Consider the following 13,384-nt stretch of genomic DNA (forward strand, 5'->3'; position numbering starts at 1 on the left):
AAAGCTGCTGGGATTACAGGCTTGCGCCATCTGGCCCAGCACTTTGTATCTCTTTAATACATACAATTACAAACTGTCAACCTTACAACACAATTTTTTTTTTTTTTGGTACTAATGATTGAACCCAGGGGCTTCACTACTAAGCCACACACTCAGCCTTTTTTTTTTTAATTTTTAAGAATTTGTTCTAATTAGTTATACATGTCAGTAGAATGCATTTTGACACATGGTGCACAAATGGAGCACAACTTCTCATTCCTCTGGTTGTACATGGTGCTGAGTCACACTGGTTGTGTAATCATTCGTGTATATAGAGTAACAATGTCTGTCCCATCCCCACCGCCCCACCCCTCCCTTCACTCTCCTCTCACAATCCCTACCATTCCCCCCACACACTATAAATCACCATCTGCTTATCAGAGAAAAACATTTGACCTTTGGTTTTTTGAGATTGGCTTATTTCACTTAGCATGATATTCTCTAGTTCCATCCATTTACCTGCAAATGCCATAATTCCATTCGTCTTTAAGGCTGAGTAATAATATTCCATTGTGTGCATATACTACATTTTTTAATCCATTCTAACTGTTGCAGGGCCTCTAAGTTGGTTCCATAGTTTAGCTATCATGAATTGAGCTGCTATAAACATTGATGTGGCTGTGTCACTGTAGTATGCTGATTTTAAGTGCTTTGAGTATAAACTGAGGAATAGGATAGCTGTGTCAAATGGTAGTTCCATTCCAAGTTTTCTGAGAAATATCCATACTGCTTTCCATAGTGGTTACACCAATTTGCAATCCCACCAGAAATATGTGAGTGAATCTCTTTTTCCACATCCTCACCAACACTTATTATTGCATGTATTTTTTTTTTGAGAGAGAGAGAGAGAGAATCTTTTTTGTAGATGGACACAACACAATGCCTTTATTTTTTTTTATGTGGTGCTGAGAATCGAACCCAGGTCCCACCCATACTAGGCGAGCGCTCTACCACTGAGCCACAATCTCAACCCTGCATGTATTCTTGATAATTACCATTCTGACTGGAGTGAAATGAAATTTAAAGTAGTTTGATTTGCATTTCTCTAATTGCTAGAAATGATGAACACTTTTTCATATGTTTGTTGACTGTATTTCTTCTTCTGTGAAGGGTCTGTCAATTCCTTAGCCAATTGATTGATTGGGTTATTTATTTATTTTTGGTGTTAAGTTTTTTTAGTTCTTTATATATCCTGGATATGAGTGCTCTATCTGAGGTGCATGTGGTAAAGATTTTCTCACATTTTGCAGGCTCTCTCTTCATATTATTGGCTGTTTCCTTTGTTAGAAAAAGCTTTTTAGTTTGAATCTATCCCATTTATTGATTCTTTCTTTGTGTGGTGCTAAGGATTGAACCCAGGCCCTTGTACATGTGAGGCAAGCACTCTACCAACTGAGCTATATCCCCAGCCCACCATTTATTGATTCTTAATTTTACTTCTTATGCTTTAGGAGTCTTGTTAAATAAGTCAGGTCCTAAGCCAACATAATGAAGATTTAGGCCTACTTTTTCTTCTATTAGGCACAGGGTCTCTATTCTAGTGCCTAAGTCTTTGATCCACTTTGTGTTGATTTTTGTGCAGGGTGAGAGATAGAGGTTTAATTTCATTTTGTTATACATGGACTTCCAGTTTTCCTAGCACATGTTTTGAAGAGGCTATCTTTCCTCCAAGATATGTTTTTGGTGCCTTTGTCTAGTATGCGATAACGGTATTTATGTGGGTTTGTCTCTGTGTCTTCTATTTTGTACCATTTGTCTACATGTCTATTTTGGTGCCAATACCATTCTGTTTTGTTTTCTATAGCTCTGTAGTATAGTTTAAGGTCTGGTATTGTGATGCCTCCCGCTTCACTTTTCTTGCTAAGAATTGCTTTGGCTACTCTGGATCTCTTACTTTTTCAAATGAATTTCATGATTGCCTTTTCTAGTTCTATGAAGAATGTCATTGGGATTTTAATAGGAATTGCTTTAAATCAGTATAACACTTTTGGCAGTATGGTCATTTTGACAATATTAATTCTGCCTATCCAAGAGCATGGGAGATCTTTCCATCTTCTAAGGTCTTCTTCAATTTCTTTAGTGTTCTGTAGTTTTCATGATAGAGGTCTTTCACCTTTTTTGTTAGATTGATTCCCAAGTATTTTATTTTATTTTTGCAACTATTGTGAATGGGGTAGTTTTCCTAATTTCTCTTGCAGACTTATCACGTATGTATAGAAATGCATTTGATTGGTGAGTATTGATTTTATATCCTGCTACTTTGCTGAATTCATATATTAGTTCTAGAAGTTTTCTGGTGGAATTTTTTTGGACCCTCTAAATATAGAATCATGTTATCAGCAAATAGTGATAGTTTGAGTTCTTCTTTTCCTATTCGTGTACCTTTACTTTCTTTTGTCTGACTGATTGCTCTGGTTAGAGTTTCAAGGACTATGTTGAATAGAAGTGGGGAAAGGGGGCATCCCTGTCTTGTTCCAGTTTTTAGAGGGAATGCTTCCAATTTTTCTCCATTTAGAATGATGCTGGCTTTGGGCTAAGCAGAGATAGCTTTTGCAATGTTGAAGTATGTTCCTACTACCCCTAATTTTTCTAGTGTTTTGAACATGAAGCGGTGCTATATTTTGTCAAATGCTTTTTCCTGCATCTATTGATATAATCATATGATTCTTATTAAGTCTATTGATGTGATATATTACATTTATTGATTTCTGTATGTTAACCAACCCTGCCATCCCTGGGATCCCACTTGATTATGCTGCACTATCTTTTTAATATGTTTTGTATGCAATTTGCCAGAATTTTTTTGAGAATTTTTGCATCTATGCTCATCAGAGATACTGGTCTGAAGTTTTCTTTCCTTGATGTGTCTTTGTCTGGTTTTATTATCAAGGAGATATTTAGCCTTGTAGAATGGGTTTGGGAGGATTCCTTTATTTTCTATTTCTTGGAATAGTGTTGGTGTTAATTCTTCTTTGAAGGTCTTGTAGAACTCGGCTGAGAATCCATCTGGTCCTGGGCTTGTCTTGGTTATGGTAGGCATTTGATGGTGTCTACTATTCCACTGCTTGAAATTGATTTGTTTAAATTGTGTATGTATCCCTGATTCAGTTTGGGTAGATCACATGTCTTCAGAAATTTGTCAATGTCTTCAAAATTTTCTATTTTATTGAAGCATAAATTTTCAAAATAGTTTCTAATTATCTTCTGTATTTCAGTAGTGTCCATTATCCCAGCCCCTTTTTATATTTTATTTAGAGACAGGGTCTCACTGAGCTGCCTAGGGCCTCACTAAGTTTCTGAGGCTGACTTTGAACCCTCAATCCTCCTGCCTCAGCCTCCCAGCCACTGGGATTACAGGAATGCACCATCACACCTGGCTTACAATACAACTCTAAAAAATAATTTTAAATATATAATAAAGCCTCAAAATCCCTCCCCAACTCAGGGACCTCTCATTCCCCCTCCCAACTTTATTTTTATAGCACTTAGCATCATCTCATATCCAAATTTAATTACTTCATTGATTTCCTGTCCCTTTTCCCACACTTCACACCTATTAGTGCCACAGTCCCAGGTGGTCGGGGTCCATCCCACACCAGCTGCTGGGGACCTTCCAGGATGTTGTCAGAGACCGGTGTCTTGGTTTCCTGTGATGTGCATGCTTATGCTCACTGCGCAAACTGGGAGAGGGATGGGGAGTGTGAGATGACGCCTGGCATGCTGTGGATTGTTCCGCACCTTGCACATCTTTTTGTGGCACAAAAGCAGCAGCCAGACTGAGTTGCACCCTGAGAGGTCCAAGATGGGGCTTGAGAGGGCCTTCTGAGTGACACAAACAGTATCAGGTAACGGGGACACAAAACAACATTCCTGCCCTCGTGAAGTTATGTACGGGTGCAGGCAACCAGACAATTAACACAATATAAAGAACCAGGTGCCCTGGAGAAGTGCAAGATGCACCAGAAATGTTTGTTGAATGACTTACATGGGCACGGTGGCTCACCTCAATGCCCAGTTCACACTGAATATCCTGTAATTAACTCTTTGCTTTGAGAACTAGAACTTGAACCACAACATAACCTGTGAATTGCTAAAGTGTCTGCTTTTGAGAAGCCAGCAGCTGGCATAAATGATGCCACAGCCAAGCTAGTAGTGTTGGTGTGGTTGGTACTAGCACTGCCTAAGGCCTCTGTACTGTGGATGTAGTGGGTGGGGGGAGGGGACTGAGGTCCTAGGGAGCACATGGCCCTTCAATGGGGGCAACCATACTTCAGTGCCAGCAGATGGTTGCCATAAAGAAATGTGGACCCAGTGTTACCTGTCTTTCCAGTGATTTCTTTCAAACAAAAGTTCAAATTTTTATTTTTGGGTGCAATCTGACTTTTCCATGTCAACCACGGATTCAATTTTTCAAAAAACATGGGTTTCTTCTGGAGAAGGAAAGAGATGGACCCGAGGACGGGTAAGAAGGACTCTCACTTTACATTATAAAGCCATGCATGTCTTTTATATTTTTTACCCTGTGCCTAGCTTTTGATGTAAAAAGTGAATTTTAAGCATATATAGGCAGAGAATAGTCTACAGGGTTTCCCTGTGTGCATCCGTGCAACTGGTGGTTAAACATTGCATTATTTAGGTGCTGCAGAGAAACAAAATCAATAGGATATAGATAGATATGTATATATAATGTTTATATGTAAACACACATTTTATATGTATATGGTTTATATGTTTCATATTATACCTGTGGGTATAGAATGTATTATGAGGAACTGACCCAGGTGATTAATGAGGCTGAGACTCCCATAGTCTGCCATCAGCAAGCAGAAGGCCCAGGAAAATCTCATGGTATCATTCTAACCTAAATCCAAAGGCCTAAAAATCAGGGAAGCCAATGGTGATGGTTTCCAATTAAGTCTGAAAGCTCAGGATGCAGGATCACGGATATCCAAGGGGCAGGTGAAGATGGATTTTCCAGCTCAAGCAGACAGAGCAAATTTACTTTACTTTTTGTTTTAATTGGGCTCTCAAAGAATTGGGTAATGCCCACCCACTCAGTGAGGGCGCATCTTCTTTACTCAGTCTACGATTCAAAAGCTAATCTCTTCCAGAAACACTCTGCTGTAGTTTGGACCTTGAGTGTCTCCCAAAGGCCCATGTAGAAAAGACTTGGTCCCCAGACTAGTGATATGGGGAGGTGGTGGAACCTCTCAGAGGTGGGGCCTAGAGGGAGGTCTTTAGGTCATTGGGGGTGTGCTCATGAAGGGGATTATGGAAACCCATGTCCATCACCTTTCTCTTTTGCCCCCTGGCTTGTGAAGTCAGTGGGTTTGCGCCACCATGTGTTCCTGCCATGATGTGCTGACTTACCACAGGCCCAAAGCAATAAGGTCAATTCACCATGGCCTGAAACCTCCAAAACTGGGAGATACAATAAACCTTTTCTGACACATAAAATTAACCATCACAAGTATGTTGTGTATGTTAGGCCTCGGAGATATTTTCCTTGCCTTAATGGTTGGCTGGGAATGTGTGAGGCCTATTCAAGACTATTAGGCAAATGACACATGCCTGTAATTCCAGCGGCTTGGGAGGCAGAGGCAGGAGGATTGCCAGTTCAAAGCCAGCCTCAGCAATTTATCCAGGCACTCAGCAACTCTGGGAGACCCTGTCTCTAATAAAATACAAAATTGGGCTGGGGATGTGGCTCAATGGTTGAGTGCCTCTGAGCTCCATCCCCGGGAACTCCCCCCACCCCCTAAAAAAAAGATTATTGGGCAAGTAGAATCACACTGTGGTCGTGAAGAAGTTACGGTATGACCAGAAGCCCCTCTGGGCAAAGACTGTGTCTCATTCATTAATTTCTAAACTCTCAGGTCTGGTATAATGTCTGCCACATGAATAGCTTTCCATGGATGCCTTTTGATTCATTCAAAAACCTCAGTCACCAGTAATATTACCAGGAATAGGAAATAGCCAGAGGGGCCTCTAAAGCACCTGAAGAGATATACCAAAGCCCAAGGATGGAAGTTTTACGCTCAGGCTTTGTTTGTTTTTTACATTCACGATGATCACCTGTGTTCCTCTGGCAAATTGACAGTTGAGTGGAAGAGCAGAGATGGCTGATCAGGGTTGTAGCTACTACAAATTATAGTAAGTGCTTCTTGGATGAATGAATTACAAAACCTTACCCTTTTTTGCTGAGAAACTCACAAAAAAAGCCAGTGGGGCATTCATTGGGCTGGACCAAAGCCACGTTCACGCATATATATATTCAGGGCAGGGTCAGCAGGGCTGAACGGAATATGCACACGGGGGAAGTCAAAAAGTCAGAGTCATTCTGTGGAAGGTGGAGGCAACCTTCAGCTCCTATCAGTTCTTTAAGTCTTCACCATTCCAGAGCGTGCAGTGTCAGCTTGGCTCCATCAAGATGCTTTGAGAAAACCTTTGAAAACATGCTTTGGGATTTGAGAGGGCAAACTTCTTTCCTAAGCAATTTCTCTCATTCCTGCAATTAAAAACAAATGAGATGTTGATGCATTTTGAGAATGAGTGTGGTACTGTTTGTTTCCATTTCCTGTCTTAGTGCAGGAAATTGGTCCCCTGAGGGCTGTCCCCCACAATGGTGTGGTCAGCAACCCCAAAGGAGAGGAAGTAGATTGCAGAGGTCCACTGTGGGAGGAGCCAGAGGGCAGAGCAAAGCATTCCCAGCACCTGCACAAATATACCTTAAATGCTGAATGAACAGACGCTGGATGAGGAATTGAGTGAATGAATGAACAATAAGAAATCTTTTGGACAGTGATTGTTAAAGAGTCTTAGAATTTTATCTTCAGTTGAAAATCACCCCCAGGAACATCTGCACCTTTCCACAAAAGCTTCTTGGATTTACACTTCTCTTTTAGTCTGTTTGTGTGATTTCTTTTCCTTCAAAGCTACTCCATGATCCCACCTGGGCAGGAGTTGATCTGCATGCTTATTTTATTTTACTAGGGCAGAGGAGGCTCTTGGAGATTTGATGGGGAGAGAGGAAGGAATACAGAAGGCAGAGGCGATGACTGTGACCTCAGGTTGAGATCTGAGTTCCAGCACTGGTTCCGTCATTCATTGGCCATGTGACTTTTGGCCAAATTCCTCTTCACTTTCATTCATTCATCAAACGTCTAAAATATGTGTTCAGAGCCTAATAGGTGCCAGTGCCATCTTGGGTACCAGACATGCTCTAGCAAGGAAGACATACCAGGATCCAGTGTTGCTTGGGCTCAAATTCTAATCGGTTGCTAATAAAACTAATCAGGACACAGGGAAATTACCAATACTGACAAATTCTGTGAATAAAATTAAAGCATTTACAAGAACATGACTGGGGTGGTCAGGAAAGATCTCTCAGAGGAGGTGACATTTAAATTGAAACCTGAACTTTTAGAAGAAGCCAGCTGGGGGGAAGAGCTGGGGGTAGGGCCAGGCAAAGGCATGCAAAAGTCCTAAGGTAGGACTGAGCTTGGCAAACTGGTGCAACCCAAGGAGTGAGAGCAGAATGAGGCCAGGCTGGAGAGGTGCCCTGGGGCCATATTAGGCAAGCTTGCAGGTAAGATGAGGGGTGGGGGTGGAGTTTACTAGAAGATCGAAGGGAAGCCACGGGGGTACTTTAAGCAGAGAACAGGTTGCAGGGGGAAGAATGGAGGCTGGGAGCATTGGGGGCACTACCACAAATCCAAGCCAGAGATGATAGTGGCGTGGACCTACTAGGGGCAGTGGGTTGGAATAAGGTTATGTTCATTCCCTTCATCTACACAGGAAATTAGGAGACCTGGGAAATCCAGATTCCGGGATCCCAGTTGGAAAATCTCTCTTGGCCTCCTGCCCACCTCTGGATTTGGGATTAGGACCTGAATCATCTGCCTTGTGCCCAGCTGCCTGTCTATAGCATGCAGTGGCTAATACTCTGTGGCCATCTTCTACTCCTTCCCTTAGATGGTTCCTTCACTCATGGTCAAATTTTAATGTTTGAATTTGCATAGTTCATTATGATTTAGATCCCTACTCTTACAACTCTTACAAACACATGCTAGGGACCTCCTTTTTTTTTTTTTTTTTGAGTTGGAGTCTCACCATATTGCCCAGGCTGATCTGGAAATCCTGGGCTCCAGAGATCCTCCTGCCTCAGCCTCCTCAATAGCTGGGACTACAGGTGCTGGTCATCATGCCTAGCCCAGTGTACCTTTTTAAAGAGAATTGCATGAATGGTTGACACACTCCTCTCTTCAGTTGTGTTTTGGGTCCCTGATCAAAATGTCCAGATGTTATTTAATAGTCTTATGTGTCACATGGTGTTTTGGGGGTACACCAAGGAGGAGGCTGAGGTTCAGAGGCCAGACGACGGACCATGCCATTCAAGACTGGGAGAATTGAACTCAAAATGAAGAGGTCACCCTCATAGCTCAGGTGTCCCTGGAGCCAAGAAAGGAAGAAAGCAGTGGTGACTTTAATGGATTTATTGCTCTTTTCTGATTTTATGCAGCCATGCAATGGCTATGTTCTTCAATTGAGTGATGGACTTATAGACATGCGTTTTATTATGCTCACAATTTATGCATATTAGCTCTCTTCATTTTTGTGTGCCATCCACTCAATGGTAAAAAACAAAACACAATATTTAAAAATCAGAAAATGTAGAAATTTATTAAAGTAAAAATTATCTGGCTTATGAATAAATATCACTTTTTTGTACTTTTGTACTTATTATTAAAAGGTAACACAAACACACAGATATAAGCACAAGTAAAACTGGAGAAATCTGATCTAATATGATCTCCTTGTTTAGCTTTCTACTCATAACTTTGTAATAATTCTTAAAATAATGTACTTCCTCTAATATTATTCTTTTTTCAAAATCCTTTGGTTACTCCAGTTTCTTTGCCTTTCCCTGTAAATTTGAGAATCTACTTATAAGTAGCTACAAAAATATCCTACTAATATTGGAATTATGTTGATCTATAAAACATTTTGGAAGGAACTCTTAACTATTTTAGGTTTTCCAAACCATAAACATGGTATGTCTCTCCATTTATGTAGATCATTGATTTATTTCAGCAGCATTTTATAATTTTCATTATACAGATCCCACACATTTTGTTAGATAACTTAGTATCTCTTTTTATCCTTTTGGAGATGTTGTATATGGTATTGTGTTTTAAATTCTGATTTCCAAGTGTCCATTGTTAGTATGTAGAAATATGACAGGTGTTGTAATTGCTCTTGTTTCTTGTGACTCTGCTAAAGTCGCTCACTAGTTCTAGAAGATATAGTTTGTGGATCTAATTTGTTTGCATTTATTATTCCTTATCCTTGTTTTAGGAATTCTACATAGACCTTTCAACTGCAAATAGGTTTATTTCTTCCTTTCCAATATGTGTAGGTTTTTTGAGGGAAACACTCAGTCTTTTACCTACCAATAAGTATATTAGCAGATTTATTTATTTTTTGTTTGCTTTTGGTAGATGCCCATTATCAGATTAGTAAAGTCCCTCATGTTCCTAATTTTTTTGGAAAGTATTTATTTATTTATTTGCTGTTTCAGTACTGGGGATTTAACCTAGGGTGCTCTACCACTGAGCTACATCCCTAGCCCCTTTTATCTTTTTATTTTGAGATAAGATCTCATTAAGTTACTAAGGCTGACCTCAAACTTGGGATCCTCTGCCTCAGCCTCTGGAGTTGCTGGGATTACAGGCATGTGCTATTGCATGCACTTGGCCTATAAATTTTTATCATTAATGAGCATTAAAATTATCAAATCCTTTTACTGCATCAATTGACATGATCATATGCTTTTTTTTTTCCTTTTTTAGTCTTTAATGTAGATTTTGTTTATTGACTTTCAAATATTAGACCAGTATTACATCCTGGGATAAACCCATCAAGTCATTGTACATTTTATTCTTTCTATATATCGCTGGACTTGATTTGTTGTTAATATCTTGTTGAATATTTTTTCATATGTGTTTATAAGAGATATTGGCCTGTTTTCTTTTCTTCTTTGTTTGGTTTTGGCATAATACTCCCTCTTCATATATTTTCTGGGCCCAAATGCTATTTAGGTATGTTTTGTTTAATTTCCAAGCATTTGAAGATTTTCTAGATAGCTTTATGTTATTGGTTTCAATTTTCATTTTATTATGGTCAGCAAACCTGCTTAGTAGGATTTCAATTATTTTAAATATGTTAAAGTTTGTTTTGTGACCCAGGTTATGGTCTATCATGGTGAATATTACATGTTCAATTGAAAAGAATTGGGGCTGGGGATGTGGCTCAAGCAGTAGCGCGCTCACCTGGCATGCATGCGGCCCAGGTTCGATCCTCAGCACCACATACAAACAAAGATGTTGTGTCCGCCAAAAACTAAAATAAATAAATTAATAAATAAAAATTCTCTCTCTTTAAAAAAAAGAAAAGAGTTTACATGCTGCTGTTATTGTGTATAGTATTCTCTAAATGCCAATTCAGTGGATTTATAATGTCATTCATTTTCTCTATATCCTTGATGATTTTCCATTTTAACAGAGGCCTGTTAAAATCTCCAACTACATTTGTGAATTTTTGTGGGAAGCCATTCTCGCACGTGATTGGGCACCTCCCGGATTGGGTGTGAGGCGCTCTGGCTAAACTGTGTTGGAGCTATCCCCACCCTCTCCTGGTGCGAGAGCCTGTCCGTGTGGGGGTGTGACTGACCACTGACCCTGAGGCCAATCACTGACTCTGACCTTGGAGTGCTGCCCCCCTCAACCTTCATTGGGTGGAATTTTCCCCTGAATTTCTTGTTCCCCGATAAATGACCACTCCCTGGCGTGCTCTCTCTCTCTCTCCTGCTAGCCCTGAGTAAGCTTTGCTGCCCTACCGGGTGGTTCGAGGTGTGAGCCAGAGAGGTGAGAGCCGTCACGGACCTGGTCATAGAAAAAGGTAATTGAGTCTGTGTGTTTATTTTGATCTCACTAGCTAACTTTTATGCCAAGAACCTCTTTAATGAAACCAGTGCGCTGGTCGCATGGTGGAAATTTTTCCACTCATTCTTTAGTTCTATTGATTTTTATTTCATGGATTTGGAAGCCTGGTTGTTAGGTGCTTTATGTAATGCCAACTTTGTTCCTAGAAATTTTCCTTTCCCCGAAATCTGCTTTTGTTCAGTGCTTGCATGATAGATCTTTCCCTCTCTCTTTGCCTCCAGTTTACCCATTTCATTATATTTGGAGTGAGCCTATGGTGACATAGAGTTATTTATTTTTCTGTTCATATTGATTCCAACCATCTCTACTTGGTGTGTTTAACTCATTTACACTTAGTGTAATTGTGACTGTGGAAGTTGACCATTCTGTTCTTATCCATCTCGTTTGCTCTATCTGTTTTTGTTCCCCTGATAGAGGGGAAAGAACAACAAGGAGTCTTCCCATGCCCTTGGGACTATAGTTTCTCTAGTTAAGAGAATTTCACTTTTTCAGAACTTTAGTCACCTGCAGGGCCCTTGCCTCTCACTATTGCTGTTACTACTATCACAGTAGCAGGAGAAAACCAAAAGGAAGAGATTATTCCATCCCTCTAGTCTTCAGAGAGCCCCTTTCTGCTCCTGAGATATGAAAAACATGGCATTTTTTGTTTGTTTTTAAACAGTGCCAGGGATTAAACGCGGGGCCTTACACATGCTGACACTGAACTGTACCCCAGGGCAAGAGAGGGCTTTTCATTGACTTTTTTCTATCCTCAGTATGTACTTCTAGGTTCTGGTCTGGATTTGGGTCCAAGCCAGTGTAGAACAGAGAGTGGAGAATGGAAAACACATTGCCCGATTGTTCGTACTTCAAGTTATGGTTTCTTTCCACCTTCTGTCTGCTTCCAATTACTTCTCAGAATCCTCATCCAGATGCTGCATGTATAACATCTGGATTTTTTAGTAGTGTCTAGTGGGGAGTTACAGTGAAATGCACTTACTCTGTCTTTACTGGAATCAGAAACTTTAATGTCGTGTTTTGATGTTTTCTAATTTTTTTTCCATGCATATACACAAACTTAAAATGCTTTTAAAAATTAATGATAGAGGCCAGGCATGATGTTGCACATCTGTAATCCCAGGGGCTTGGGAGGCTGAGGCAGGAGGATCATGAGTTCAAAGCCAGCCTTGGCAACTTAGTAAGGCCTTAATCAACTTAGAGAGACCCTATCTCAAAATTTAAAAAAAAAAAAAATTAGAAAGGGCTGGGGATATGGCTCTGTGGTTTGTCACCCCTGGATTCAATCCCCAGGACCAAAAATTTTAAAATTAATGTTAGAAATGTGTTAACTGTTTTGCTATTTGCTGTTTAAAAATGAATATTTTGGAAGGTCTTTTTAATGCAGTAAATATCGATATACATCATAATTTTATGACTGCATAGTGTCCCATGGCACAGATTAATTTATTTAATTGATATCCTGTAAGTGGGCTTTTATATTTCTTCTGGAGTTGTCTCCAAAACTACAATTTTGTAGTTTATTTGTTTGATTTTTTTGGATTTTTTATAATAGCCATTTCAATGGGTATGAAGTGTTTGATCTATTTTTAAAATGATCTTTATTTATTTGATTGGAGTCAAAGTAAAGCTGGCTTTTTCCAGTCAACAAAGAATCTTTCCTTCTTTATATTTTCAAGCAGTTTAAATAATACAGAAATTTTCTCTTTTTCTATAGGTTTGAAAGAACTTCTCAGAGGAAACATCTAGATCAGTACTACTTTTTAGAGCTAGTTCTTACTGTTTACTAATGTAAGTAGTTTTTTCTGACTCTTTCAGAGCCTTTCCTGTCATTATTATTTTCCCCAAAATCCACGTATAGCCGGGCGCGGTGTAATCCCAGCGGCTTGGAGGCTGAGGCAGGAGGATCAAGAGTTCAAAGCCAGCCTCAGCAAAGAGCAAGGTGTTAAAGCAACTCAGTGAGATCCTGTCTCTACATAAAATACTAATCAGGGCTGGGGATGTGGCTCAGTGGTCCAAGTGCCCCTGAGTGAACAAACTGGTACAAACAAACAAACAAACAAACAAATAAAATTCCATGTATAATCTAAAGATTCAGATTTTATTTTTTTGAAAGAAATACATATATACACACACACATATAAACATACACATATATGTGTATATCTAAAAAATACTAATACTGTCTCTTCTCTCTCTCTCTCCATTACCTTTCCCACATATGTCTCCTTGTTCTCTCTCCAGGGAACAAGGTCTTGGATTTGTTCCAGTGAATAGTAGGGGACCACTGGGAGCAGACTGTGGGGCACTTCTCACTGTGGTCACAGTGAGGCAGCCTGGGCTCT

At 39.9% G+C, this 13,384-nt stretch overlaps 1 protein-coding gene across 4 annotated transcripts in view; it reads left to right on the forward strand.

Annotated features, from left to right (window-relative positions):
• The window catches only part of Pik3r6 (phosphoinositide-3-kinase regulatory subunit 6), a 60,346-nt gene that overhangs the window by 4,385 nt on the left and 42,577 nt on the right, over positions 1-13,384 (forward strand). For 3 of the 4 annotated variants that reach the window (XM_058572030.1, XM_058572033.1, XM_046422214.2), the window contains exon 2: positions 12,757-12,830. The exons of the other annotated variant lie outside the window; for it this stretch is intronic. The gene's annotated coding sequence lies outside the window, so the exon portion shown is untranslated. The remainder of the gene's footprint in view (positions 1-12,756; positions 12,831-13,384) is intronic. 4 annotated transcript variants of the gene reach the window in all.

This window comes from Marmota monax, unplaced genomic scaffold (genome assembly GCF_021218885.2).
Source record: "Marmota monax isolate L192 unplaced genomic scaffold, Marmota_monax_Labrador192_F-V1.1 WCK01_AAM20220418_F8-fsc00243, whole genome shotgun sequence".
Classification (NCBI taxonomy): Eukaryota; Metazoa; Chordata; class Mammalia; order Rodentia; family Sciuridae; genus Marmota; species Marmota monax.